The following is a 25,731-nucleotide window of genomic DNA, read 5'->3' as shown; positions in this document are numbered from 1 at the left end:
TTCCCAGTCTCGGGGAACTACGAGTAAGCCATAAGAGTGTTCAGGTATGCCACACTCTCAACCCTAGAAGCATATGAAGATGCTCTTATGTACCCAGGCAGAAATGTTGTGACATTCAGTGCATCTGCAAATGGAATGGCCGTGTTTGCACCTGCTCTTTTGTCTAGGCTGCCTTTTCCTATTTGAATCAAGTTCAACCCATGTCTTCTCTTTTCTCTGGCTCTTAGACATTTGTTTTAACCAAGAGAAAAGTGTAGCCTGACACTTCCTAAGAAGGGATGATCGCTATTTGTTGAAGTGGCCAAAAGTGATGACAGCAATAACAACAACAAAAACAAATAAAGAAGGGAAACTCATGCTGCTTACAAAACTCATCCACCCTCTCCTTCTGGACTGACCAGCACTGCCCAGGCCAGGAGCAAGAAACACTAGTTCCTATGAGGTGTGACATCTATGCCACATTGCCTTCAAGTAATGCTGCCCCTCAAAGACTAGTATCAGGAGACAGAAAATAACAGAGATTACTATGCATGCACATATGTATATGTGTACGTGTGCAACTATATATGTGTATTAATGCATTAACTCATTTGTAGAAGGGTAACCACCAATGTCATGACGTCATGGGGATCTGTAATTGCACATCAATCTGGACTCTGTGCCTTGATCTGCAGGCTCACATTACTGGCAATAACATTTCTGGTGTAATCATGCATATACTTCGTATTCCTCTGGCCAGGATGAAGCTGTAGGAGCTAATGTATTCTGAGTCAGACCAACTGCCGCTCATGAAGGGAAAAAAAGACTTGCTTGAGTAACCGTAATAATTGGAAAATTATTTTGATAGCCTGAAACAATCTAATATATTACAGAATTTTATTAAAATAATATCAAATCAAATTAACTGCTATTCCATAATGAATTAGGTAACAAGGTAGGCAGATATTAATCGGCCTTGGCTCCCAGGCAGGGGAGCCAGGAATTTATTAGCTCTTGCGGCTTGTGTGAGGGTGAAGACAGAAATCAGTATCACAGGCTGCAAGGGAAGCCCCTGAGACAGCTGAGCTTTTACTTTTTTCTCACTTTCACTTTATAATCCATCATTAAACACTTGTATTTCTTTTATGTGGGGTCTTATGAAATTTTTAATTTTTTAATTGCTTTGTGATTTAATAATGAGTATTTTTTTGTGCACGTGTGTGTGCATAGCATGTGTAACCCAACTGCCAATGTTAGAATTAACTCACCTTCGTCCACGTATGTCTAACCTTTATGAAATAAAGAAGCAATTTTACAACTTGTCTAATTACCTGCAGAAATATTGCCAAGTTCATAGGTATTATGGTATCAATAAGTGAGTTTAACAGGCTACCAGACCTGTCCCGTCCCGTCCCGTCCCGTCCCATCCCGTCCCGTCCCGTCCCGTCCCATCCCATCCCATCCCATCCCATCCTATCCTATCCTATCCTATCCATCTGTAGTTATGCTAGATCTTATCCTATCTGTAGTTATGCTAGATACTTAGGAAAGTATGAGGGTATGCCTTGTTCATTCTTTTTTGTTTGCATCAGAATTTGCTATGGTCAGCACTAACTTTATTTCATGCTGTTTTTTTGTTGTCTGCCTCTAATTTCTGGCTAGGTGTTGGTCCTAGCTCCTCAGTAAGTAGCAGAGCTCTGGAATCTGACTTTCTGTGCTAGGTTCCTGTTTGTTCAGACAGATAGATCCCCCTTAGTCCGAACTATGACAGGTGAAGTTATAGATATTAGCAAGCGGGGAGTAACTTATTTGATTCAATAAATCTCATGACAAAAACAACTTTTGGAGCTGGAGCTGATTGAGTCATGGCAATAAGTGAATCTGGAATGGTGTGTTTGTGGGAGGGTGGTTATTTTGGATGGTTGATGGGTAGCAGCATTGGATATAATAACAGGGCTAGCAGCAGTGGGTAAATTGAGCCAAAGAGCAAAACTGTCAGTAGAATCACACCTCCATTTCCTTGGAATAAGCTGATTTGGAGTCCCAGAAAAAGAGTTGCAGAAATGAAGGTACGAGGAGACAGTTATACCTCTGAACTATACCCTAGATACCAGGACAAAAGCTGGATGAGCAGATCTGTCTCTGTATCCCGAGAAGAGGACCAAGAAGTCTTGGGACTTCTCAGACAAAAGGAAGATCTGAAGGTGATGTCATACTTCCACTTCAACATTTAAAAAAAAAGACTCTTTGTTTTGGTTCTGATATATTTAAATGCAAAAAGTGACCATGGATGCTTGCTGCTTCCAGTTCTGTCTCTGAGCAGGGCCAGCTGGAGTCATTTTTGTGGTGCTACTTGGGAAGAGGAGGAAAGAGTGACATTGGTATTATTCTGAAAAACGAGATATATGTGCTCCACCCCATCTTGCTTTCTGCAGTTTTTCTCATAATTCTGGGCTGTGCTGACTTTGCTTCATAAACAACAGGCGTTCCCTGCATTGATATTTTCTGTTCCCTTCTTCGTTTGTGTCTGTGGAAAGGAAAACAAAACAGAGAAGGTCAGAACAGAAGCCTGCAGTGCCCTTTCCAGACATGACAGAAACTTGATTGTGCAGTGCCTAATGGGATACATGAGGCCAATGAAATCTGTGCTGCTGAGTAGTTGCAGATCTATCCATTACACCTCTTCCAGGCATCCTGCCCAGACACTGGTCAGCTGCCTTCAGTTCTTGTATTATTGGTATCATGCTTTCTTCCTGATTAGCTCTTGAATTCTTTTCCCTCACTTGTAATTTAGACATGGAATTTCTTGAGCATTCCAGAAAACGTCAGGGGGATATCAAAGAGGAGAACTAATCGAGGTACCTGTCCATCTTCCAGGAGCTGGGCGATAGAAGGTAGAACTTCACTGTGTATATGCCAGCCATTTAAACATTTAATGTGTTTATTAACAGAACATATTGCTGTTCAAGTACTTGCCTTACTTGATGCTTTTAACTTAGATCCTTTTCTCAGTCAAAACTCTTATGTTCTTGATACAAGAGTATGACTTTGGCAGGAGGGTGCCTGGATGATGTCTAAATAAAACAAGTTCAGTTTGGGAAACTCACTGATGGGTGAAGGTCTGTGTCTGCTGCAACTGTAGACTTTCAATAAAAAAGGGAGAAAAGATAACCTGTTCCTTAGTTACATTTTTCTGGGGTTAGTGAAATTCCTACATACCCACCTCAGGCCTTTGAATTAAAACCCAGCTATTATCCCAGAGCAGAAATACAAGTTTTGTCCTGATAAATGTAGGCAGAGAACTTCACTCCAACATTTGTTCCTGTTCAAATCTAAAAGCAACCTCTTGGCATTATAATTGGTTTTAGACTTTCAGTGCACAAAAGAATTAGAAGAATGTGCCTTTCTGATGACGTCAGATGCTCAGTATGTGCTGTCATCATGTTATTCATGATAGCTCCTGTCTTCCTACTGTTGTTTGGATTAGATATTAGGAAGAAATTCTACTTTGGTTTCTGGACCTTCATGCTTGTTATGTCTGGACAAGGCAATCCGCATCCCTGCACAGAAGATCTGACGAAGAATGGTTCTCTGGTAGGATGAAGACAAAGTTCCTTCAACTTCCCAACCCTGTTACCTGCATTTCACAAGCCATACCTCTGAGCTGAGAACTGTAAGGTAAGGACCACATGGCTGAGAGCAGGGTTGATGGGAGATGCTGGATGTTGATTACATTTTGAAACAGATGCGATCCACTTCTGCACTGGGGAGCAGGGCTGGGAAAGTTCCTAGGGTCACCTGAAGCCCTGGGGCTGCCTCCTCTCTTGGTTTGCCCAGAAGCCTCATGCTAGCCCTGTTCAGCTCATGGGCATATAACAGGGATCTAAAGTTCAAGAGTCACAGGATGCAAAGCTGGCACTTGAAAATTCTCAGTTGTCAGGCAGCTCCCCATCTTGTCTTAAAGAAGTATCTGTATATATTCCAAGATATTAACGCTCACATTTTGGAGGTGCAGTAACGTGGGCCTTTTGTTTTTCATGTTTTCCACATAAATAGATCCAAAATGAAATTAACAACTCCCTGGTTGATAATTACTTTGAAGGGAATGAGATCTGATTTATACAAGCCCACTGGTTAGGGAGATAAATAAGAGATCTTAAATTAAGAATGAGGGGAATAAAGGTCAAATGCATAATGGTTGAGATGCATGTAAGGGAGGAAAAATTAGCTTTTGGGCCATATCTTTTTATAGAAACATTTAGTTTTAAAAGTCATAGTATAGTGGTGTAAAATGGAATATTTTTATTAAATATCATATCATTGAAATGATGTACACTTGAGATTAGTAGACACTGATTAAAACTAGTTAGTAAAGATTTTGTTTTTGCCATTTCCTTCCAAAAGTTAGACAATTTGGTCTTGCCTGCTTTGGGAGCTACACAGAGGTGAGAAGGTTTGTCTCAGCCTGATGGAGATAAGAGAATAACAGAAGGCTTCTTGGGGATTGATGATGGAGATTTGGGAGGCATCTGCCTGGGGATCTGAATGTGTTAGCTCCCCCAGAGCCCACAAAGCTGAAGTCTGGACTGGGCTCAAATCATGTTTCACACAATTCTTTCTATCAGTTTAAGCTCTATGTTTCTAACCCCTTCACACTCTTTTTTGGGGTTTAGAGTGAAATCAAATGTAGTAAAGCCCCAAAACTCTACCTAAACAAACTATCTTCTCATTTCTTGCCCCCTGTAGCACCCTCCTAAGTTGCCTTATCCTGTTTCCCATACAAAGAATCCAGGTCACATACACAACTTTTACAAAGAATATTAAAAAATCTCTTCAAATACTACCAGATGGATGACTGAGGGATAAAATAAATACAAATAATCATACTAATAAACATTAAATTTGGTGATACTGATGTGAAACCTCACCAGTTCCAGAGCCTCCAAAACTTTTTCTTCTTTGTTGCCTATTCATTAGCCCATTTCAGGCTGGTCCGTATTAAACAATCATAGGCTACCATCATAGCTGATAAGTCATGTGTGCAAATTCAGTCACACAGCACCAACATGTAAGCATTCAGATCATGAACACCCTCTCAGGTGTAGGCTCCCCGTGTTAATTTGAAACTCATATGCAAGCAGGGTTGGTTGCACAAATATCTTCCCATTACAGCTGAACTGAGCACATGAGAAAAATAATCAGTAAGGCTGGAGCAACAGGAGTATCTGACCATGCCTCACACTAACAGATCTCCTACATCTTGGTGCATTGCACCTTTTCATGTTGAAAGGCCTCAAATTCTCAATGAGCTTAATCACTGGAATAGACAAAAGAACTGGTCAGATGTTAAAGCTAGGAAATTATTTAGGTGCACTGGAGGCTCTGGGACCTTCTTCTGTGGGACTTGCATGTCCTGAGTGTTGTTTCTGTAGTGCTGTCAGTGGCCATTTTGTTTGCCTTCTGCAAACCATAAGCTTTCATTAAGATAATTAGTGGAATATAATGTGCTTGACTGATGCATCTCCCTAAAGGGATAGTGCTTTAAAAATAAGAGCCTGAATTCTCACTTACATTGAGGCCATTTTACATCATTCTGGCAAGCGTAAGAGGTCTTTCAAGTGGGTGTAGAAATAACTTATGGCCCGTTTACACAGCCAGATCAGTGTGAAGTGACCTTCATATAAATGACAACCAGGCCCCAAATTGTTAAGTTACTTTTTTTAAAGATCCAACTTGGCCGAGGATGCTTTGAGAAGGGAAGTGTTTTTCTTTCTTTTTTTTTTTTTTTTTCTCTCAAATTAGTCAAATGAGGTTGATCGCTTTAAAGGATGGAAGAGTTCACCACGGCTCCAGAAAAACATCAAGTATGAGAGCCTAGATTATGTCAGAAGACATGCAGCAGCCCACGCATTAGACTTGAAATCTGTGCTCGCACCTGCCCCGACTCATTTTTTTTCCCTTTGCATTTATTGAGATGACACAATGTCAACAGAATTCTGCAAACTTTATGACAAAATTGTGACAGATCTGCAATGGCAGAATGACTTATGGAAATGTTGAAGTGGCTTCTCAATCAAGTCTCAGGATAGCTTGTGACTCCATTGTCTTAGAGGTCAGAAGTCAGACTCCGCTGCGGAGAGACATCGCTTGATTCTGGTCCAATTTTCTGCCATATGCTGAAGGTGGGAGTGGGGAATCAAGGCTTTTAATTGCTCAATCCCTATGTTTTCTCATCTGCATTCCCCAAGCTAGAAATGCTTTCCATAGCACACACCATTGTTTGTAATGTGGTCTGATAAGTTTTTAAAATGACTAAGATCTAATTCCTTATGGATTTGCCTCTTTCTAAATCATTTACCATTGCCCAGAACAAAGTGATGGATTGACATGGACACAAGCCGGTAGGTAATGAGTTGGTAGCATTTCACTCTCATTTCACATTTGCAGAGATAATGTCACGAAGTGTAGAGGAATGATTGGTCTGACCTGTTGCACACTGAAATGGACAGCTTGGATATGCTATCCAGTCATGTATGGATGGGCAGAAGCTACTTACCTGAGGTACTTTGCTTGCCCCAGTGGAGAATGCCTTTTTGTTTCAATCACCACTGACAGGTTTTTTTTTTTTTTTTTTTTTTCTTCCCCAAATGTACTGCTTAACATGATTTTCATGAAGTGGTAAACATGCATTTCATGAATCAAAAAGGGGGAGGCAAGAAACAAACTGCTTCTGTGGTGCATATACAATTTAAAACCATGGATGGAGAGCTCCACCCTATTGAGAACACAAACCTACTTTTCAGAGCGGCTGGCAAGAAGGAGACTTTGACTCTGGAATCTGCTTTATGTCTGATTTAAATGCTGAGTCCAGGCTCACAGTCCTGTTCTACTGAGTGCTCCTTGTACTACAGTGACCACCAAGCAGTCCCTCTCACTGCAAGCAGCTACAGCAGTGCCCTTCAGAAAGGCTAAAGATATTTGCCAGTGGAGTAAGATTTAGGAGACGCACAGATAGGGGGAAAGGAGACGTGAAGAAGAGGAGTGATGACTTCTTTCCCAAGTCCTACATTTCAAGTGTGCAAGTAATATATCCTATGGAGAATGTCTACAGCTTTCCCTAACAGCATTTTAGTAACAGAAAAGAATAATTTCTTTTTCTAGAGTATTTTTCTCATTGCAGTTACCAACTCCCTCTCACCTCTTCAGATTTGGATGCACCATCATTCTACTCTGACTTCACAACCCTCCCCCCCCGCCCCCCAACAACAACAACAACAACAAAGAGCAAAACAAAACAAACAAAACCAAGAAATATAAATTTCTGTTGTGAGGATGAGAAACTGTTAGCCCTTATTGAAGCAAAACAGCGATGAGAAGCTCGGCAGTGCAGCTGAGCTACTGTGAGAGATGGAGACCAGACAGATGGACAGTGGCTGGAAGTTCACAGGGTGATAATGGGCTCAGCAACAGATATAGACCCAGCAAATCAGCCAAACAAAACTCCCTGGTTATCTGCCTGTTTCTGTCTCTGTCTCCTGCACCTCAAATGGGGTATTGTATCCAAGACATGTTAAACATGATTCTACGATGAAAGCAGAAAAGCTGAAGTATTTGGAGGGAGAGCTCAAGTTACCTGTTTGTGCTGGCAACATTAGGAAACGCTCCTCCATTTCTATTCCCAGCAACCACAGTTCAGCAGCAGTCTTGGCTATTGAGTGAAGAGATGCAATGAAAGGAAAACTGTGAGCACACTGCATTTCAGTGGCTTTCCCTGATAGAAACCTCTTCACAGTTTACTGAAAGACAAGGAAACTCAGATGCTTCTGCACAACTTTAGTGTGGCAGGCGGGTACCATGACCGCTGCTTGTTTATATTTAATGACTATAACATTATGGCACCATTTGTTTATTTAAAGATGAACTTCTGTGCTCAGTCAAACTTTAGACACATTATTTAAACATAAGTCAATTTGCCAATCATGTATCTGTGACTATTTCCCTCCATAAATAGTTAATAATTGAAGATAAATGTTTGTAAACATGAGCTTTTTTTTCCTCCACACTCATTTTCTTCTCCTGCTCATTGAAACCAAAAGGTCATTTTAAACTTCTGGTTTTACTATTTTATTTTGGAATCTCTTTTATTTTCTTTGGGAATGTGGGAATGTCCACAACCAAATGACTCAATAGGTGGATAACGAGCATTCAGCATGAATCATACAAAAGAAGAGAGAGGAGGACTGGGAGAAAAACATTCACAAATGAATTCACAGTCTTCCAGGATGACTGAAAAAGGCAAAATGAAAGAAACAATCCATTCTTCAGACAGTGTCAGAATAAGAGGTAAATATAGTGCTGAACCATTTTTAACCCATTAACTGGTTAGGATAAACAAATGAGATTTACTTCAGCTGGCTAAAGTGCATTAGAGCTGTACCTGTTTCTTTTCACTATGGTTTAAACAATCGTTAGGAATACACTGTTTTTCCTAGATAAAATATATCCTAATTCAGCTATAACCTCTTAAAACCTCCTGTTCTTCTCGTAAGAAAATACTGGCCAATGATAAATTGGAAACATGAAATTGAGTATTGCAGATCTTATTCTGAAATGAGGTTGTCTGGAAAACAGAAATTTTCAGTATATTTTAAGGTATCAACACATTTTGCTCATCCATTATGAGATGGAGAAGTTTTGAAAAAATTGTTGTATGTGGAACATTATGGTCCAAGCTCTGAATCATTTTGAATGGAGATTTATTAAATATTGATCATGAAAAGCAAAGTCAAGCAGAGCAAGGTTTTGAACCTGCAGTTCCTTCGTCACATACATACTACACTTGCTAACAGGTCCCTCTGCTTGTGCGCTCAGTCTCAGCTAAGAGGACCGTGGTTTTTGATATCCTGCTGTTTGGCCTGTTTAGCCTGTTTGTCTTTCTTTCTTGCTTGCTTTTACCCCCTCCTAAATAACAGTTTGGAAGATGAAGTAAATATGGAATTGGGTCAAAGGAAAGGAAGTGCTTGAAATATAGCTGGATCTCCATAGAAATATTGTATTTTCATTCTATTTTTTTGACTGAGCTTAAAGGTTAATATTCAAAACATTAGTAAAGTTTTCACCATTCCTTTCCTGGGTGCCTGAACAGATTGTCAGTATATGGAGAAGAATCCAAAAGTTACTAGTTTTTGACAATATTCATGGTGTCTGGTGCCTGATAAAAGTAAAGATTTTCAACAACAAAAATATGCATATCACTTTATTTTTAAAGGTGTTACTGCACAGAAGACACTGTTTTAAATTGCTTGCTGTTGGGGACAGGACAATATGAGGGTGGATTCAGTAATTCATTTTCTTCCAGCATATTGCTCTCTTTAAATATACCATTTCCTGCTCTGTTCCTAGAGGACCTTATGTGCCATGGGGCCCAATTGCTGATATACTGTTTTTTTTTGCTTGAAAGGTGCTGTGTGCCTGTGACTTTGTTACATGCTGATGGCACCGAGCACTGCTCAGCCTCTCCTCGAATGGGAACTTGAGAAAGTCAGGAGTGAGTCAACACTTCTGCGGGAGACGAGGGAAATACCATGAATACAGGGATAGGGGAACAGCTTCTGCCTAAACCTATGGTGTGATGGGATGGCTGACTGCATGGTGCTTTTTGGAGGCTTTTCTGGTTTGTCATTTTTAAAGTCTACTTTTAAGTTTTTGAATACCAAACTGCTAGCTATTGCAAACACTCATGAGTAGTAGCTATCTCTTTGCTCTGTGTTGGACAGTGCCTAGAGCACTGGATCCAGAATCACTCTAGGATTTGTAGCACTATAATACATACAAAAATAAGGATGGAAATCATTCCTAACATGCAGGGATTCCAGCCATACTACACATGGATTTTTTTATTTCAAATGGTTACTGAAACCTTTTCCTCTAAAGAGTGGACCTCTGAACTGGACCTGCCATGAGCTATATCTGCACTTTTAGGTCGAATGAGTGTGTCCAAAATGAAAGCCTCTGTCAACATCAGCTGATGTTTCCTTGGTGACCGTGGTACAATATTGGGCAACTAGGCTAATCCAAAATGTAGTTATTTAAACATTTATTATTTTACAACACTGTGTTAAAATTTAAACACATTTTAAACTATTCCAGCTGCCTCTTTATTTTTAACTCTATAATATCAATAGTTGAACTGTAAGGAGTTAATCACTTTTCCTAATTTTCTTTTATAAATATGTGATTAGCCTGAATTATTAGGAAGGCACAATAGCTTTATTCTTCCTGTCAACTATGTGCAGAGAAATCAGGATTAGTAATCTCCAGGGATCAGGACTGATTTGGTGCAGGCAGGCAGGAGGACGGCTAACTTTTGAACCTAAGAGGGCTTTGCTGGGCAAGGGTGACAGCTGTAGCATCTTTAGCCTGGATTTGAATTTGAATTCTATCTACCAGTGCAGCAAGGCTATGACTTGGCAATATGTTATAATAATCTTTGTGACACAAATGTCGGGGGCTTTTTGTTACATATCCTCAAAGAGATTTAGGTAATTAATGTCAAATTGATGATATAAAACGTCCATTCTATCTCTCTTACTAATTCTGATCTACTGTAAATAGACAGAAATATTCACAGACCAATAATCCCAGCACTGTTTAGGGGTTTTGATTTCTTTTTTATCATGAGTGTGAGGTCAATAGTTGCTGTATGATATTCAGCTCTCAATCTGAAAGGGTTTATACTGAAAAACACTGAAAAAACAGGGATGGGACCTGAATATGTTCTCCCGCCAAGAAGGCCATATACTATTCATACTGTAGGCTTAAGTGAGAAAATGGGCCAATGTGTCAGAATTTATCAGCTTTTCAACATAGTTGTGGGCTATTACATGTTTATGTAGCAGATGGGAACAGTGGAGAAATACAGGGCAGAGAACACATGCCGTGTTGGGCCAAGAGGAAAGGAAGTTCTGCAGCCTTCCCCTTTTGCTGTAGTATAAACCTATGACCCTATTGCCCAGAGGCAAAAAAGCTACCTGCAGAGATGTCAGCAGTAAGGAAAAAAGAAATTACAGTGAAACACAAATATTTTGCTCTGCAGAGATGCTTTTCTAAGTCCTTTAGGCTTTTTGTCCATTTGGCTCCATCTTGGCAAAAACAGAGGGGAATTATCTGAGGTAGGACTAGGGCATAGAGATGAAGCAAAATGAGGGGAATTAAAAGAGTGGAGAATAACTGAGGCTGGAATATTTGGGATGAAATTGCTGATAATGGAATGCAATGGGCCAGAGAACTGATGAGAAGTACAAGCTAAGAAAATCCCATTTCTTAGGAAAATTTGGGTGAAATAGTATATTCAACGGGGAAAAGTCCTCCTACGCTAACAGGAGCATAGAACTGAAAAGAATTTCAGTGGTCTTATGCTTGATATGTATATTTTGCTAGGAGCTGGGATCCATTTTTCTCAACAGGAGAGAGCTCAGAGAGAAAAATCTGCCTGAGTTTTTCAGTCAATTAGCATATTCTTTAATTAATGAATTAAATTAGAGAATTAAACTTGGGCAATTGGTGAGGATAGATAGCAGTGTTGTAAATTTTACACTTTGGGGATCCTTTTGCTCTGGCCCCTTCTTTCCTAAATGATTGGTTAATAAATCTGACTAATGAAGCATGCAGATAAAAGGTAAAATTTTCAAATGCATCTAATTGACTTAGAATCCAAAGCCAATGGGATTTATTGTCCTTAAGTCATTTAGATGCCTCTGGAAATTTTACTCATATATTCCATTGTTAACGTTGATAAAATAATGAACACTTACAGTCCACAAGGGAAAAAAATGGAAAAGTAAAAAAAAAAAAAAAATTACTTATGGACTTCCAGAACTGAGCTGGGCACAGAAATAACTCCACAGATCTTGTGGCTGAAACTGACCTAAGAGGTCCTGGCACTCAACTCCAAATATGTATCAAATAACAAATGACTAAACTGGTGATACAGTGATTTGTGGTGCTCTGTAATGTTTTCTCATCTCATGCTGAAGCTTGGGATAATTTCCTAGAAGCCTCTGCTGCTGGCCAAGCAATTCCTAAGTCTATGGTCTGTCTTATTCTCCCTCCATAATGTTAGAAATTGATTGTCTACACCTTTGAAACGTTAATATTCTTTTGAACAGCGTGTTCCTGATGAACAACCCCCCCACCCCCCGAATACCTTTGTAGTTTCTTGAAAATCCGATGAATTCTCTCTTGTTTTTTACCTCTCTAAGGTCTGGGAACACCATGGCAGGGCTGCACATGTGGGTGCACTCCTACATGTTGTATAGCACAGCCCCCTCTGGCTGAGTCATCTCCTCCTGGGCCAGTTCCAGGGATTGTAAATGAGTAAACGTAAAATGAGTAAATGGCATTCCAGGCTGTATGGGCCACGGAGTAGAAGATAAAAACATAGGTGCCACAGGAAGGGGTGTGAGATGACAAGGAATTGTGGGAGTCTCCATGTGCAGGACTTTAAGGCCAGGCAGTAGACTTAGTTTTCCTTAGTTTATGATGTTTAGCCTCAGAAGTTATTCACAAATTCACTGGTGTTTGCAGTGTTTTCAGTCTTGTTTTCAAATTGTAGGGTTTATTGTGATGACAGTGGCATTGTTCATTATGCTGTCAAAAAAGCCATGCAGCAAGATGACTTCCAATAGTTCAGCTTGTTCAGATTGTATGTGTCTGCTCATACTTCTCCACAAATCCTCAGAAGTTATTGACATTGTATTAATGTGCTCACTTCAGTTTAAGGTGGCCTTGACAGGATGTTTTTGACCCTAGCTGTATCTTTGTCTCAATGTGGTAACTTCAAAAGACTACAAGAAATGCATGAGCATTGTTCTGGTATTCAGTTTCAGAAAAGCTTGAAGCTAATGGCTGTTTTTCTATCTTCATACTCTTTGTTCAATATCAAATAGACCAAATTCAGAGGTCCCATGTTCATTCAGTTCTTACTCTAAGCTTTCCATGAGTTTGAGACCATTTACCAGCCTGGGTGAATATTAGAAAATAAGATCAGCAGATAGAGTTAGAGTCTTTGCTAAACAAAAGCTTTTACATTTCTATTAAAATATTTAATATTTAAAATCTTCAGTTTTCAGCACTGCCATGAGCAGTTACAGTTTACATCATAGCATCACCTTAGAAATACAGTGTGATGATTCAGCCTCTGGGATCAGTCCACTTTTTTTCTACCTTCTTTTTCAAATGAAAACATTTTTGACATTTGAGGACAACATGCATGAAAGGCTTTATACTACAGAATGTTGAGATAAGCAGGGAAGAACTTCCTCATGTGAACTATGGGAGTTCCTCGAATTAGTCACACTAATAAATAATAGACTGTACCTACTGAGCTTCCCTTTGAAACAGACCTCTGTGTGCTGAAGGGAAATCTAGTATTGGATTCTTCCTTTTAAATTGCTCATTCTGTTTTGCATCGTGCTTTGCAGACAGCTGATATTAGTTACTAGTGTTTGTACGAATTGAAAAGTTGGGAAAATACTGCTATTTAAGTGTACTCTTTCCTTTTGCTAAATGTCCAGCAAATCCCACTTGAAGAATGCCTTATTTTACCTCTACACACCACCTTTCTTCTAAGGTTTTTGTGGATTGTCCTCTAATTGTCTAAATACATGTCAACTCACTATTTATCTTGTTCCACTATTTCCTTTCCATTGTATAGCTCCCCTTCACAAGACCAAAACAAACAGTCCTCTATAATTCGTATGGCACTAACATACTGTGGCCTCTGCTAAACACCCAGTGAGAATCAATGCCTTCTTAGCTAAAGGTTTGTTATGAGTTATCTTGTCCTTGCATATTTAGCTGGTAAGGACCACAATACCTCACAGCAGATCTGAAATAACTCCTCTGAGTTGTGCCAAACGGCAGAACAGCCCTGGTTTACCTGGTATCCCACGACAACAGACTTGATGGCAGCCAAAGAGATCCAGAGGCAGTCGAGCGTGACAGCCGACATCAAAGCGAGAATGCCACACCTTGATCCAGACTTCACTCTACCTGCCGGGGCAAACTTATTAACATGACCACCCTGAGAATTCAAAGGAGCAAACACATACAGGCACACAAAACCCAACCGCTCAAATTTGAAAATGAAAATAGAAGTCTAGACAGCTTTTCTTCAGAATTCATTGCTGCTGACCTAATTATTTGGATCCTGTGCTTTATCTTGCTCTTTTCAAAGAACAAGAAGAATAGTTAATTTCGCTTAATAGAATAATTGAATGTCATAATTGCGTTTTCTTTTTTTTTTTTTCCACTTCAACAATAATGTTTTAGTTAAGCTGCAGTTTCTCTCTGTAAAGCTGCTAACAACCAGGCCGCTCACACAATGAATTAGTTAATTCTTTGTTTCCTTGCAGGACCATTTGGACTAACCTAAATTGATGAAGATTTGTGTATTTGTGTGCATGCATGTGCTCTACTGTTTGTTTGTGTCTATGATGTCCTAAGCTGTAAATGAGATCTCTTCTCCATTCATGATTTGCCACATGCAAGAACTACTCTACTACAAGTGGAGGTTTGGTATACAAGTAGATATAATTAAGATTTGTGTTTGTCTAACAACTTTTTTTTTTTTTTTTCAGATGGGATACTTGCATTTGTCTGCCTAACCAAAGTTAAGGAAGAGTTCAAACTCCACATAGTTTGAAATTTGCAGAGTGTAAACCCATTTTATTTTTACAAAACTAAGGATTAACTGGGAACAGTTCTCAGTCATCCAAATTGTATGGGATTTGGGGATGGCTAATGCCATTTAAATGAATCTGGTGAGCCCTCTTCTAGTAGAAAGGATGGATGACATTTTGATGACTTCAGTGGTAAACTGGCTGTGAAAAGATCTGACTAATACAAAGTGCAAGTTTCGTAATAACTTTAACGAGCTCCACAATTTCTCACATTTATAGTGTCTTCCATCTTGTAAATCCCTAAGCACTTCACAACAATATAAAGCACCAGTGAAAAGCAGCTACCTCTAGGGCAGAAAGTGGTGACCAGCTGGCTCCCAGCAAAGTACATAGCAGTGAAATGAGAAGGAAAAGTCATTTTTGCCAAGTAAACTGGATTATAAATTAAAAGTAAGTATTGTATTGCCTAAAGGAAATGCTTTGTCAGACACTGTGCCCCTTTTTCATTCCCCTTTAAAGAAAGCACTGTGAATGAAGAGCATGTTCTGGTTATTAAATGATTTGTCTATCTCAGTCTTTCCCCAACTGTGGTCTGGAGTACATTTATTAGTGGTTTGTGGAGACTTTCTGGTCAGAGTGGCGAGACAACTTTAGTTTTCAAATGGTGTTTGTAGCTTCATGTAGCCTCACCCAGGATTTTTCTACTGCCCAAACTCCCACTGAGTATTCCAGTGCCATATGGCATAGTAGGGAATATTAAAAATGCTGGGGGTATAGTATGATTAGGAAACTTGATTTTTTGGTCAAGATCAAATCTGGTACACTTCTGCAACTTACATGCTGAATTCATGTTTTGTGCAGCAGAGCATGCAGTCTGAAATGACGGCCAACATTCCAATAGAGGAAACAACAAAAACACATTAATGTTCTGGTATGATAAGAACAACCCTATTAAAAAGGGATTGATCCTAAACTGCCTCCTAAAACCTTATTCATTTTTTTGGGGGGGCCTGGTCTGACCCAAAACAAGGGGAGGAAAAAGTGGGGAGAACAGAAAACAAGAAAATTTATTAACTTTACCAGAATAACATATGTTCATTTTAAGCTCCCTTCTTGAATACTGCCTTAACAATATTTTTCCACATAGGTTTATAAATAGAGTCCATAATAGGGATTGTGAAATTGAGAAAAGATATTGTTCATGGCAAATTCCTTATTTAAAGCTGTTGAACACTGTAAATGTGTTTAGAATCATGAAGCCAATAAATATCCTCTGGCCTAAAATTTGGCCTAAGATGGGTCAGAACTGAATGTTCTAATGTAAAAGGTGTAATTTTACAAAAAAAGCCCATAGCTGAGATGAGTCGATACAAATTCCTTCAAAGAAAGATCCCAAAATGCAGCCAGAAGAGATTAGCCCAGAGCAGGGCATTGAATCTGAGTTCCTTCCAGTATACGTGCGTCATTCTCAATTTCTTGCCTTGTCTTCTGGAAGAACCAAAACTATAATAGAATTGCTGTGAAATTCAATTATATTCCAGTTTTGCTAATTTACAAAATTTCAAGAAGACAGTTCACAGATTTTTGCATAACAAGCTCCAAACATCTCATAATCCATTAAATTCTAGTACAAACCTACAAACATCAGCCCATCTCTACAGGGTAGAAATTATTAGGAAGCTTCTGTGTGCATGTAAGTCAAATGAGTTTGAAATTCTGGTCTATGCCCTGCAACAACAGTAACAACCTCATTTCATTCCCCTATCTGTGAAATAAATGCAATCAGTGGGAAAGTTCGATACCAATCTGGACTTTTCTGGCCCAGTTTTGTCACGTGTCTGCATTTATTTGCTTGCCATTTTATATCGATTGCATGCTAATTTTACATCATGATTTCCAGGTTGATTAGCATGCCTTTTGAGCTGCGTATTCTCTCCAACTTCCATTGCACACTTCAAGCATAGATAATATGTAAATACTTCCATTCTGCAGTGGTTTCCACTGTGTGCTCTTTGGATTTAGTTACTCTATGAAGTAAATAGTGGTGCTGGTTGAACTCTTCATAACAAATAATTCATCCAGCAGATTCAGCTCTTCTGTAAATGTAATGCATACAAGCTGATTGTGATTTCCACAAATTTGTTCATTATTTGTAATTGTCTGCTGAGTTATTTTTGTCAATAAACTGTACCCTATGAATTATCTATAATTTGAACGCTATGATTATTTGCTTTAAGTCATTCCTTGTGCATGACTGTTCACCTGTTTCACATGGTTTTATTTCTGGTTCCTGATTGGGTAGGCTGGCTTTGAGGAATAGGTGCTTTAGATGGATTCCTCGCTTAAGTTCTTAGTGTGGAGAGGACTGAATGTCTCAAGAAGAACGATGGGGAAGAACAGTTCTCGGAAGGAAAGAGGAAAGGAAGGAAAGAAGAGAGAGAAGGAGAGAAAAATTGTCCTCTTATCCTTAAAATAATTTTTTCTTGAGATAGATACATAGATCTGAAAACAAAAGTTTCAATTAATGGGTTACAGTGCTCAGTAGTACTTCATAATATTGATATTAAGGCATATTAAAATTACAGTAGGTTTTTGAGGCCTCATCCAGGATGATACCCAATCAATAATACTGGTTATGCCAAGAACAATTAAGAGATTCAAGCAGAGCCATTATGCTCACGTAATTGTGTCTCCCTGTATCACACAGACACAGAAAATCTCACAGAGAATTAGAAACTAATGGAACTAAACAATGTCTTAAAAATCCTACTTGATTTTAAAAACTAGCGAGAATTTACCCTGAATTGGAAAAAAAGCAGAATTATGGAGTTAAATTATTTAACTGAGGTGGCAGACTGGATCAATGGCCATACTGTAGATAGGTCGCAGCCTCCCAGGTTCCTAAGCTGGTGCCATGTCCATAAGCCACCACCATCCCCATTCAGTTCTTTCAAGTTCCTAGAGACGTTGGGGACCAGGTCTGACCCATTTAATATCGATGCCTCTGGAAAGGAACTGCTGTTGCATTCTCCAAATCCAGAACATAATGACAATCCACACACTTTTATGTATCTGCCAAGCACATGGGTTGAGTCTGTTAGCCTTTATTTTATGTACCTTCATCATTCACCCACCACTCCTCACAGTCACCAATCAGGTGTACATGTGTGGGGCTCTTTGCAGTGAGTGCATTTGCCAGCATACCTGCAGGAGGAAATTTAACTTCTGATCTAGATTTTACATCTGGCTGGGCTTTATGTGAGCACCTGTGGTAGAGACTTCATCAAGGGTAAATTAATGAATTTTCTGTCAAACCTGGCCAAACTTATTTTATTTTATTTTATTTATTTATTTTTGTCTCAGGAGTTCCATTTTGGGAGCTGTACCACATTTTTTTTTTTTCTATCTCAGGCAGCATAAGGTAAAGATGATTTCTGGCATTACAAGTTCTCTCTCTTTCCTTGAACCAAGACACACCCTAAGTGAACGAAAACTCAGATAATAATTAAATATATATGCACACATGCTCTCACACACACAAGCGCACACACACACACATCTATACACTCCAATAATATCCTAACTGTAGCTGCTCTGGGGCCAGCTTCATGTAGGGTGGGCACATATTTGCACCAGATTTCAAACTAAAAGCATGTCTAATTCTGTGAAGTCACAGGCATATTCATTTCCTGGTTTTAACACGCTCATATGGCATGTAAAGTTTTGAAAGGTTAGGCTGAAAAGATCATAAGCCATGTTGTTAGCATGTGTGAGATTTTGTAGCTTTTTGCAAAGTGCTGAGATCCTCAGATGGCAGGTGCTATATAAGTGCCATGTATCATTATTTGTAATATTAGCATTCAATTATGTATTAATCACTTGCATGAATGAAAGGAGATTTTACTGTATGGTTCTGACTTCCCTCCCCATGCTTTTGAATAATCTCTACAGGACATGATTATATTTGCTTGGACCAGGTCTATGATAATGAGTGTAAACACAGAACTCAGTTTTCAATCTGTTTTTGATATTGTGTTTCATTTAAAGCTGGATAGCCCATTGTCATTCAGATGTGGGACTGCTGATGAAAGTCAGCTATGAAATAAATTCAAAGCTGTACCTTAACTCACTGTGCAAGGGTGCATACATCCTCTTAAGACACTTGTAGGGAAGAAGGGGTTAATCCTTAAGCTGGCTAGAAAAGGGACCACAGTTGTCTCTCCATCCTGTAGAAATTAGGCCAGCTGTGGGGAGTTAATTGCTTCCTATACACACCCCTCCATGCACAGCATAAAAGGGGTGTGTTGGGAGGGCTCTGGTTTAACAGGAAGAATGAGATAGGAAGTAAGCTGGGTCCAGTATTTGAGATCAGGTCTGAACAAGGTCCTGCTCTCTGGTGCTTTCCTGATGTGAGTACTACTTAAGTTGGGTAGAAACAAGCTGTTCTTACATGATGGCTGCTGATGAGGAGGGAAATGTCTTGCTTGTGGCCTTTGAAAGGGGGGCATCCTTCCTGACTGATTTTCTTCTCAGAGTGATGAGTTTCAAAACGTTGAGATTCTGTCTTCCCTCTTTTTGTTGGTGCATCAATAGATACTATCACTTCAGAGTATCTGTGTGTGGTCAGGACAGGAGGGATCCCAAATTAGGGGAATTAAATAGGCAGACAATGAGGGATGCAGAGAATTGGGTTCTTCATGAGGCTGCTTGATGATGTTAGGAAAGTGGTAGTAAAGAATATTCAGTTTCTGAAAAAAAAAAAGCCTATTCTGGTCTCAATAATATCAGATAGGGTGCAGGCCTACAACTTTTATTCTGCTTTGATTTTTTTTTCTCCCACTTAGTGTTATGGAATAGAACTGGAGCTGAGGACCAGATGCTTTCTGTTTATCCTCATCATAATTTAACATTACCCATGTTAGCTGGACAGTATCCTCTGAATTTCAGGTAAGGGAACTGCTTCTAGGAAAAAGAATAATTTGTGTCAGAGCCCATTTGACATGACCTACCAAGTGCCTGACCTGTTTGGTGCAGGCAGCAAGTGATGTGATGCCCTGTATGTAGGGGCTAGCTGCATTTTGTCTGGTGTGAGCTGAGTGTCTTCTGTGCTGCAGTGGAGGGTGTGCCTTGCTAATCTACCTCCTCAAAGAACTGTGTTTCTTTTACCTCTTGGGCCCTGACATGCCTGTTCAGGGGGTAGGATTTGGCCCTTTGTGAGCTGATTATCTGTTCCCTTGACATAACATAAAGCTCTAGGATTTACAGCTATATAAGAAAGTAATAATCTTGCTGGGATATGTGGGGAGTTACATACAGTATGTAAATCCCATCTTGAGATAGGAATATGTTCCTTTGAGAGTACAGCTGTAAGAGACCTGCATTATGAAACCTGAATCCATGTAAAATGGTCTGGTTTCATTACAAACTTGAATCTCACTTTACATCACTTGAAAGTTTTGCTATGGTTCACGATCATTTCAGTGCAAACCTGGGCCAGGTTCAAATAATTTTTATTCCTCTATATCATGCAAACTTCATCATGAAATTTCAATGCATCATGCAATTTCAACACAAAACCAGATGAAATGCAAGTCTTTTCACTGAGTTTCTTGACATTTTTATTTTTGTGCATTTTTTCTTCTGTCAAAGTGCAATTCAGCAGCAACAAACCTAGTGAAATCTTCAGGAAAGTCTCTATAAAAGCACTGTGATCCAAAACAGCCAAGTTCTGCACAGCTGCACTACAGAGTAATGGGCATGGCTTTAGCTGCTAAGCTTGATGCAGCCACACTCACTGTCAGAAAAGGACTGAAAGAATGCAGCTCCTCTGGTTTCCATTTCTGCCTGAAGGGGAGCATAGCTCAGTGAACCCACAATGAGACTTGGGGGAAAGGAAAACTAAATTACATTTAAAGAAAGAAAAGAAGCCTTCTGCCTTTTTTTATGATTGAGTGATGCTGATCTCTTCCACATAACATAGATAAGGTTACAATAAGCCTTTCATTACAAGTCTAATATTGAAAGCGACCCCCACCAAACTTTGTCAAGCCAAAAATCTAGCTGTCTGAAATTTCATAGGCAGCAGTTCAGACCAGAACAGAATCTCCCTTCTCTGCATATTTGCTGAGGTGTGTAAAGAGGAAAGGAGGAGCAAAAGTATGCACAGGGAAATATTTCCTATAAAAGAATCAATGCCACGTTGTGCTGCTATGCCACGTTGTGCTGCTATGGCTATCTGAGGGTCTTGAATAGTATTCCAAATTCATTTTCTTTACAAGCAGGCAAATGCTGAGCCTAATAAAATGTGGTATGTATTAGGTTTGTTAAACAGGTCAGACAGAGGAAACAATGTGAGCAGCAGGAGGATTTGCTCTCTGCCCTGGTCTTTGATTAGGGTCAGTTCATAACACAGGTGACTTGTCAAAGCCTAGAATCAGTACTGTGCTTTGATTCTGCAGAATAGGGGTGGTCTTGCATGCTGATTGAAGAAACAAACAAAAAACTGTTGCAGAGCTGATTTACACACACAAATTAAAGGAAGTTACCGCTTAGTTTCAGTTTAGACTATGTTTACCTTTTGCATTGGAAGCATGTCTGCAAGACAAAAATACTTGTTGCCACATCCACAGAAACTTCTTCAACAGGAAGTAGCTAGTGATAGGAGTAAGAAGGTAATATCTCAGAGCAACACCAGCATCAGTGTCTTCAGTAAGAACAATGAAATTTCATTCTTCAGTTTGTCTTGAATGTGCACATGGCAAAGGTGCCAATGAGGAGTCACTGTTGTTACCTGGTATCTTCACTCTGACCAGCACTGGCAGAGGAAGTAGAGCATGACAGTGGATTATGAAATGGCATGGGGCAAACTTAAATTTATTCCCACCCTCATGGAAGTAATTCTAGGAGGTTCATAACCTCAGAAATAGAGGAAAAAATTAAAACCATGCCAAGCCATTTTAAATTGGACTTCATGATAAACTGAGATTTGATATTCTGGGATAATTACTAATGAGAACACTTTCCCTTTAATTATTTTGTGGTCACCATTTCAAAGGTGATTAAAGCTATTCTTCACTAGATGTGGTTATAGATTTAATGCAAACCTGGTCTTTCTTGTGGTTTTATCACAGCAATTAAATCTGGCTTTTGCACAGACTTTGTGTGGCATGAGGGATTTCACCAAGCAAAATGATTTTACCCTTCAGGCAATGTTAAATTTAGGAAAAATATAATTAATTATATCAGACAGGTATCTATTATACATCATGCACACATTCTTAGAGACCAGGGGGCCCACTTCTGCTCAAAACAGAAAGTCATTCTTTCCAGCTCCGGTCTTTAGCATGGTACCAAGAGTTGCCTGTGCAGACATGTCTTAATGTGATCATTTTTATTACCTGTAACAGCCAATCATCTGTTCTCTGAGAAGAAACAATAGAAAATCCTAAGTTTTAAATGCAAGTTCTCTGCTTCTCTCCCATTTTCAGTGTACCTTTCATGGTTCTTCACTTTGATTGTATGCAGCAGTTATGTCTTGGAAATAATGCAATGTTAGTCTATTTTATAGTTACAGGCTATGTAATATGTTTCTATTTAGCTTTTATCTGTTGATTGTAAGATTACCTGATTGCATTTTATTTACCAACCCACCTTCCCCCCCCCCCCCCCCCCCCCCCAAGACTACTTGATGGGTTTGTTGCTAACTTATCTAATACTGTACAATCCCTCAGCCCACAAAAAATCTTTTGATTTAATTAGGGTTTCAGGTCTCCTAAAGAAACTGTTTTCAAAATGCAAGTAGGCACTCAAGATGCCCATGTAGGTGATACCACATGCTACTAGAATGTCTTTCATCAGTGGATCTCAAAGCATTTTAAAAAACATTTGCAAAGCATCAGGGAGAGAAACGCATATCCAGTTTACAGATGTGTGAACTGATAAACTGTTTAAGTTGTAGATATGCTATGCTAAACATTCAGCTACTCTACATTTGATTATATTAAAAAGATGGTGCTTGAAATACTTGAGTGAGATGGCTATTCTTATTGTTGGTGGTGTTCCTCCCTAATCCTCAGGGTAGGTCTCCTGTAAGGGAATAGAGCTGGATTTAAAATGCTGCATTTACATGCAAGCATAAAATGAAAATGAGGTGATAGAGGTGACTTTTCTTGTTTGCTTTCCTCTGATGCTTCATAGCAGTTTATTCATCTATCAGTTTAAAATAAAAATAAAAAATGCAAAGGTGGTCCTAAGGAAAAACTGGTAGTAGAGAACTAGTTTTATGGTTGAATTACTGAACTAGAATGCTATTTGGGAAAATAAGTGAAATCTTACAGAGCTCTTACCAGATTTCGTCTGTATCTTTTACTGTTTCTTTTTAAATTCAAAAGCCTTAGTTCTTGAAAAAGTCTTGGAAGTATTACAGCATGCAGAACAGTGACATTGTAAAATATAAGGTACTAATCACAGAGTAGCTGTGCAACATACAGCTTTTTCTATCTGTCATATTTAATAACTAGACTATCATATCATTTGATTCCCATGTGCCAGAACTGGAGTCCTACCTCTCAACAGTTTGGAACCATGACAAAAATAATATCACTCAGCCAATCTCATGACTCAGGTGACCTTGGCCTTTGATCCAGTCAGATCCTATCAGATCTTCAGAGGGTCAAGGTACACCTGTTTTCAGTATTTTAGCATTTTAGCCTTAAGCATTAAAGGGCTACAGGGGACATGGGATACTCAGAGGAAAAGGAACTATGCTGCTGTGTGTGCGCGCACATGTGCCAGGGGAGGGAAGTAAGTTTAATAATGCTGCTTGTTATTTAAAATCAAGTTTAGTCCAAAGCAAAACAAGGTGTTTTTTTATGGTTAGCATACACATTTGAAAGTGTTCTTAATGAAAAAATATTGTATTAAAAATGTTCTTACAGCATGCGTGGAAAAAGAGACAACTTGGCAGGACAGGTATTGTATACATGAAATGCATTAGCATTTAGCAGTAGACAAACATGTTTTGCTGTGTGGGAAACAGAATGATCAAGTGCACATCTGCCATATTAAAGGATTACAAGAAATGGGAAGAAAATACTTCTGAATGTAAAAATATTCTGTTTTTTAAAGAGGCGTCTCTTGAAACAACCATATTATGAGATATAATACTCCCAAATCTCTTCTTGATTTAGCACTATAGAGACTATTAATGCTTATGAGTGCTTAATTTCTCTTTCTGAAGCATGTAAGAAAGCCATATGCTAGAATGTAGGAGGTTTGCAGCATGTTCATTTAGTCAGGAATAATATACAGCCAGAAGCACTGAAAATGACTATTTTGTTCATAAAAATATGCCAAGCATTTTATTCCCAGCTATGAAGTATGGAATAAACTTTTGATGATCAATGCTGACTTATATTGGAAGGTTGTGCTGTTTATACACCAGGCTAATGTGTATGCATTTTAAGCTATAGAATTATTATCAGGCAGTTCATTGTTTGCAAATGGGAAGCTTAGAAGGCTGTGAAGATAATTTCTCATGACAATTATTATGTACAGTAGGTGTAGAAATTGTTTGCCTGTGACCCTCAGTAATTGTTAGTGAGGTATGCCTGCATATCTATGAGGGAGAAAACAAGTATTCTTCGTTTACAGAAATAGGATATTTTACTGAAATATATACATGGAAGAGTTCACAGTGTACTGGCCCAACCACACCAGAGGACGGGACCCCAAAAAAACAGAGCAGATGATTTTGGATGCATGTTACAGCAAGTGGTGAGTGTGCCATTATAGGTAAGAATCAGTGCGCTGTGTATGTAAGATCATAGAATCATTAGGATTAGAACAGACCTCCAAGATCATTTGGTCCAACCATCACCCTACCAACAATATCACCAACTAAACCATGTCCCTAAGAACCATGTCCAACTGTTCTTTAAACACCCCCAGGGATGGTGACTCCACCGCCTCCCTGGGTAACCTGTTCCAATGCCTGACTACTCTTTCTGAGAAGAAATGTCTCCTAATTTCTAACCTGAACCTCCCCTGGCACAACTTGAGGCCATTCCCTCTAGTCCTATCACTAGTTATCTGTGAGAAGAGGCTGACACCCAGCTCCCCACCACTTCGTGTCAGGTAGCTGTAGAGAGCAGTAAGGTCTCCCCTGAGCATCTTCTTCTCCAGACTAAACAACCCCAGTTCCCTCAGCTGCTCCTCATAGGACTTGTGTTCCAGGCCCTTCACCAGCTTCGTAGCCCTCCTCTGGATATGTTCCAGGGCCTCGATACCCTTCTTGTACTGAGGGGCCCAAAGCTGAACACAGTACTCGAGGTGTGGCCTCACCAGAGCTGAACACAAGGTGAGCAGAGTACAAGATGGAGCCTGAAGTATTGTGGGGAGCTTCTAATCTACACTAGTGTTGTGGGTTCCAAATAAAAACATCTTAATTTCACAGACCGTTTTCAATAACATGGAAAATGGCATAAAGGATTTCCATCAGTTGCACTGGAGCAACTTCCACCTGGGGCCCTTTTTTAAAAATCCCATCATATAGCAGCACTCACTAATTTCACATAACTCATGGGATGCTTCTGCTTGCAGAAGGACTTCTTGGGTGAGCCAGGGTTATGGAATTAAACCTTTAATATTGCTCTAACAAAGCAGGAATGAGAGTAAAGCAGCTTACTGTAAAGAGGAGGAAAAATTACTTGTTCCTGTCTTGCTGCAGCCTTCCTTCCAGTGCTGTTACTTGTTTTTTCTTTAGTTTTCCCACTTTTAAGGTGGAGGGAAATGATCAAGTTCATCCTGCATATATGTACTGAGGGTAATGCTGAACTTGACTGAACACTGCCTATGTCACTGAGCTGTTAAGGAGGCAAATATGTTTGTATTTGTGAAGTGCTATAATATGAATTATCACTTACGTTAAAAATGATACTTTAATTAGCCAAAACAGAATGAGCTTTATTCCCTGAGGAGTCTGCAGTTTTCTATCCCCTTTTCTTTACACACTGATGAAATACAATGGTTTATGAAGACTTGGAGAGTTGGGTTGTTTGGATTTCTAAATAGA

This window comes from Cygnus atratus, chromosome 5 (assembly GCF_013377495.2).
Source record: "Cygnus atratus isolate AKBS03 ecotype Queensland, Australia chromosome 5, CAtr_DNAZoo_HiC_assembly, whole genome shotgun sequence".
Lineage (NCBI taxonomy): Eukaryota > Metazoa > Chordata > Aves > Anseriformes > Anatidae > Cygnus > Cygnus atratus.
Note: the sequence above shows the minus strand (reverse complement) of the source record.